Consider the following 6,682-nt stretch of genomic DNA (forward strand, 5'->3'; position numbering starts at 1 on the left):
TGCCATTTAAAAAAGAGACTTTAACACAAAGATCAGCTTTTTCAGCTATACAATCTTAATAAATATATTAATATTAAAATAAATGTAAATACTTTGTGTGCAAAGTAAACAAACAACATTGCAAAATTAGTTTACCACTTTGTACACAGCCGAGGAGGACAAAAAACACTGTTTATGCTGTGCAAAATTAATGTGAGCAGGGATGTTTTGCTTGGACTTTGTGCAAGGATATTGTGTGCAGACCATGCAGTTTTTCCAAGCATAAAAGGCTAATTCTAATTTGATTGTGAATAGGCTATAATCTCATAATTTATTAATTACGATTATCACAATTTACACTGAATAACATTTATACCATTGTTTGATGCAACTGCATGTCGTATATGAAAATAAACTGAAAGCTGAAACATAAGCTAAAAACACTCTTACTGAAAAACCTCAAGTGCTTTTCTATAGTATTAAGCCTCAAATGTCAAATATACATCTGATTATTAATTTTTTTTTAATTATAGAAAAAGTAAAAATATGAATGGTATTATGAAAAAACCCTTAAGATAACATGTAGAAAGACAAAAACATATCTTAAAGAGTGCAGAATAACATAAGTGGACTTTAAACGATTAATTGTCGCCTTGGTCTAGGGTTGTGTCAAAAGATATGCCATCATCCATCGTGCCCCCCCCCCCCACCACCACCACCACCATCACGTTTTGAATGCAAACGTTTTAGTTTCACTATCACTTTCGAGATTCGCAATCACACGTACTCTATTTATATTATGGAGCGGCAGTACTTACAACACATTTTACAAGATTATACAGGTGCAGCTCAAAAAATTTGAACATCATGGAAAGGACTTTATTTTTTGTAATTTAATTTAAAAAAGCAAACTTTCTTATATTCTGGATTCATTGTACACAAATTGAAATATTTCAAGAGTTTTGTTTTTTTATTATTCTGTTGGTTTCAACTTACAGCTTAAGAAATTAAAAAATTCAGTATCCCAAAAAAATTGAATATTCAATTTTGAGCTTGATTAGTTTGATTAATTTTGAGTGTAAATACTGGGTAGCTCTTGGGCTAGTTTAGAAGCACAGAATCCAGAGTCCAGTGTGAAGTTTTTGGAGTCAATGATGATTTGGATGCTGTGACGTCTGCTGGTGTTGGTCCGTTGTGTTTTATCAAGTCCAAAGTCAGTGCAGCCATCTATCTGGAGATTTTGGAGCACTTTATACTTTCATTTGCAAACAAGCTTTATGGAGATGCTCATTTCATTTTGAAGCAGGACTTAAGCACGTGCCCACAGAGCCGAAACCACTTCCAAGTGGTTTGATGAACATGATATTACTGTGCTTGATTGGCCAGCCAACTCACCTGACCTGAACCTCACTAGCGGCTGAAGGCCGCTATCAAAGCAACATGGGCTTCAATAACGCCTCAGCAGTGCTACAGGTCGATCGCCTCCATGCCACGCCACACTGAAGCAGTAATTCATGCAAAAGGAGCCCCAACCAAGAATTGAGTTCATAATTAAACCTCATTTGGAGATCATGAACATTTCTGTTTTGTAATTTTTTTTTTTTTTTTGATTGATCTTTAAGAAAATATTCACATTTTTGAGACACTGAATTTATAATTTTCCTAAGCTGTAAGTCATAGCCATCAGGATTAAAACAAAAAACTCTTTAAATATTTAAGTTTGTGTGCAATTAATCTAGAATATACGAACATTTGCTTTTTTGAATTAAATGACACACAAAAAAAGAACTTTTCCATGATATAATTTTTTTCTGAGACGCACCTGTATGGTTGTCAGTGGTACTGAGGATCTGTAAATCATACGCCATCGTCCTCAGTTAATCTCTCCTTTCACTGTGTGTGACGGTTGTTGTGTGGAGCTGCGGCGCATCAGCTAAAGACTGTCTACACAGGACGCGACAAAGCAACCATTGAAAATCATTTGACATTTACGACAACACATCATAAATAGAATGCGGTAGCGTTTACTGTCAGGTATTTGTGGTGTCACACTGCACCTCGCTCCATCCAGTGTAGACAGCATCACTGACTTTACTGAGTTCTATTGACTGATCTATATACAATGAATCTCTTATACACTAGATCAGTGGTTATACAGTATTTTGTCACACTGTGCCACACCATTCGAATCCGGTGTAGACACCATAGGAATCATTAGTTGTTTAAGGATTCACGCTTCAGGCACACCCCTAACTACACCCCCCCCCCTCCCACCAATGTCATAGTCCATTGTTATGTTTCACTGTAGACATCATTCAATGCCAACCCCTACTTCGAACAATTATTTTATTGTGTCATCCACAATTGTAATCGCCATTAGAAATTCCAAATGAATTGTACAGCCCTAGTTAGGGTATTGCTAGGGTGTCCTGGGTGGTTCCTAAGGCATTTTTAAGGTTCATTTATGGGGTGTTCTGTAGGGGTCGCAGTGGTGTTTTGTGGTTATTCTGCACCAAGAGAAGCTGGATCATTGAATTTTTGAGGCCTCATTCATGCCCGTAACACAAATTTTATGTGACTAACTTTAAAAATGAAAGTTCCTAACCCTGAGTATGTGAAGCTAATTTAAGGTTACAAAGCTGTGCTTTGAAGGGAAACATTGGATGGCATGATCATGTAAGCAACTATTTGTGGTAATTTATGGTATCATTAGGAGACACCTGGATTCAGTGTCATGCTTGGGGATTTATTTGTTATCCTCATTGTGTAGGGCATTTAATGTGAGACCCATTAACCCATCAGAACCTGACATTAAAAATGTGGGTTGGTTATGGTTATATAAACATTGACATGCCTGGCCCATTAATGGACTAATCAAACTTTCCGTTCACACACTGTACCCATATATCTATTGGTATACATAGCAGCTTCATTGAATAGAACAACTGAGTCAATACATTGTAGTCTCACTGACATGGTCTCATGCACTAATGACAATGGATTCCTGCTGTGTATACTTTTGCAGTCCCCGGTCGTGGCTCGGCTGAGGAATTTGGGACAGTTCCCATGCTGTTTCCCAGGCTCAGAGTAGCACAGGAAGTGATGTCACCACCAGCCACCACCTCGGTATGGCACATTAAACTAATGCATCTATATGACCAATGTACCGCACATTGACCCACATCTGATACATTATATACTGTATGCATATGCCGTTCAGTTTTTTTTTTTTTTTTTTTTTTTTTATTAGTATGTGTGTTAGTGTGTTAAAGCCAGCTGCCCTCTCCCTGTATTTGTGTCAGTGTGTTTTGTGAGCCATTTTCTCATGGTACAATTCATTGTCTCTTATCTGCTCACCAATATTGTGTCTCATAATAATGCCAAATATATGGAGCCCTGGAGCTAAACTACTAAATTTTTATGACATCCTACACTTTTTAGGGAAACTAATGGCATTGTGTATCAGTACATTCTTATTGAATTCATTGTGGAGTTTTTTAATTATCCCAATGAAAGGATAAGGTTTCAACACATGCGTCATAATTTTGAAATAACCCCGTTTTTTTTTTTTTTTTTGCCTGACATACTAACATTTATTGACTTGGTTTAACAGTTTTGTGAATGCTGTTTCAGCTATTTGTGCATCAGCTGCTGATTCATATACAGAACCCAATGTAATCCCATTGCTGCCAAAACAAAGAATCTCATAATGCAGAGGCAAACCTTGTCTGAAAGAGAATTGTGATTATTTATTAATTTTTGTGTGTGTGTGTGTGTGTGTGTCTTGTGTGAAAGGCAGTCTGTGCTTCAGTGATCACTGTGTGGAGCTGGGTGTATGAATTATTGAGGCTTGGTAGAGCCCTCATAAATTAGGAATAGTGAATCTTTGGGCAAGGTGACGGCCGCTGCTCTGTAGACGCTCTGCATCTTGAGTGTCAAGGCCACTAGCTTGGGACCCAGTTTTTATGTAGCCTTTTGATTTCTGTTCATGATATTCAGCTCCAATAAATGGTTTGCAAAAATGGGATACAGGATAAATGTTTGATATCATTATCTAATCAAATTGGAATCAAAACTGGGAATTGAAAAGAATCTGAATCAATGAGCAGAATCAGAATCGGAATTGATCAAATTCAAACGATACCCAACCCTAATAATATTTGCTTAGAATATAATACGTTATATTACTCTGAAACAGAATGGTTTTATTTTTCATCATTTAAAATATCTGTAAAAAATTTGAACAATAGAAAAATGTGAAAATATTATAGGGGCATTTAGGAGTCAGACATTTTATTCCAAAAATGTTATGAATTTAATTTCTATTATCTTTACTTACATTGTTGATTATTATTAAGCACAAAACTGAATTTGAAAGGTTTTAGAAATAATTCTGTAGTAAAATATTAATGATACTTAAGAAAAAATCCACTGGACATAGTAGAAAATAAATAGTCCATTCCAAAGAATTGGTCCATTGGTATATATATGTATATATATATATATATATATATATATATATATATATATATATATATATATATATATATAAATAAATTGTGAAACTAAAAATTGTGGGAGTTATTCTATATCATTTCATTTTTTTTATGTGTGTTCAGAACTGTGTTAGCTAAGCATGTGCTGATTAGCCCCTTGAGATAGGTTCAAATGTATCTAAAATTGTCACTACCGAAACTACAGAGTTTCGGTAATGACATATTGGTGTGTGTGGTTTTTTTTAGGGGGTTTTATCCCAAATTGTCACTACCAAAACAGTCACAACAGAAACATGTCATCATTGTTTCGGTAGTGACAAAAGAGAACACATAATCAACATAATTTTGGGGTAATAAACAACATTTTAGTACAGTTATGCAATTTTTTTTTTTGTATTTTAGTAGTGTTTTAGCATACAGAAAAGTTAAAATACAGAATAATCGGATGTTTTGTCGAAAATAAAGTATACATGAATAAAGCATAAAGATTTATGATGTTTTTGGTGTAATGTTAATTCAACTAATGCATCCTTAACTTTGAAATCAGTATGATCGACTTTTTGCCTTTTACAAAGAATAATTGGATTCAAAATAAAACAAATCTCATAAATTACACTTGAAATATTGTAAAGAAATATAACTGTTATTGATTTACCTCTGATTTTTTAAAATAAAATAGCAATAATTATATATATGTTAACAATGAAGATGTAAAATTAAATTAAAATAAATTAAATTAAAATAAAAATTTTAGATGTAAGCAAAATCTTAAAAGTTATTAAATATCGATTCTAATTAAATTATTATTACTGAGTTTCAGTACTCACAAATTTGGGAAGAGGACAAATATTCCAAAACTTTCTGAAAATACAATATTTAATGTACTACGCAATTACAAAAAATGTGTATATTGGATATTATACAATTTTCATAGAAAAAAACTTTCAAGACATTTTTAACATTCTGTAGAATGGCACAAATAAATAAATTATTGGAACTGTGAAAGCGTGTTTTAAGAGACTATATTTTCTAAATCTTCAAGTGGCCAGAATTGTCCCCACTCAAATATGAATACTAACAATCATGGTTGTTACATGGAACTCCATGGTACTGTTAAGAATACCATGGTACTATCGTAAAAATCCCCAAAACATGGTATTACCATGGTCATTTTTGGGATGTGTTTGTAAATGAAGCCATCTGACCATTCTGTTGTGTTTCAATGTTAATCAGATGATGTTTTTCACTCATCGTATTGTTTCTATTTGCACTGTGTGCCACTGCTCATAAGTAGACAATATAAATCTGGCCCTCTGGAGAAACATTCAGGCTAATGCATAAAGCTTTTACTGGCTGCAGTGTATTAAACCATCCTCAACTGAACCACAGGGACATGTAATTTTATTTAGATCCCATCAGAACTGTGGTTTGCTATTAAAGTGCTGCTGAACAGATACATATCATGATTAATATCTTATAAAGATAAATTACACAATATAAAAAAGCTGTTAGGGTCTCTAATGAAAGTGTCACTTTGGCTAATGTAAGGCTAGAAGCCTTGAAACAAAAGCTGAGTCTCTCCAGGGAGCTCGGCATCAAATGCTGATAATGCACTGGCCGCCGACCTCCTGCGCTTGAACCCAATAGATCACTGAAGTACGGCTGAGGTAAAGAGGAAATCCCTTCCTTTGACCCGCTCTAGTCCTGAGCCCCAGAGATCCAGTGTGAAGGGTTGTGGCAGACTGACGTGGCCTGATAGGCTCAGCTGATGTCTGTTTAGCGCTCTGATCGCTGGAGGAGCTGAGAAGCATGTGTGGTAACAGAGGATTAGCTCTCTCCATATGGCCCAGCCTCGACAACCCCACGCAACATACTGTAATTACAGAGCACAGCCAATATGCTTCAAAAGCCCTCTCATGGGAATTCTGAAGAATGCAGCAAAAGCCTGCATTGCATTCCATTAGAGATTATGACCCTTGCTTTGGATTTGAGAGATATTTAAATCATAAATAAGTAGAAAACCTTAGTTTTTGTATTTAGATTTTAATTTAATTTTAGATTTTAATTTATTTTAAAATAAATATAAAACTGAAAACCATATACATCTATTTTTTCTTATGATATTTATTTATTTTGATTATTTAATTGATAACACATATTATAATAATAATAAATATATTTATTTACGTATTACAAATAAATATAAT

This window comes from Carassius auratus, chromosome 34 (genome assembly GCF_003368295.1).
Source record: "Carassius auratus strain Wakin chromosome 34, ASM336829v1, whole genome shotgun sequence".
NCBI lineage: Eukaryota > Metazoa > Chordata > Actinopteri > Cypriniformes > Cyprinidae > Carassius > Carassius auratus.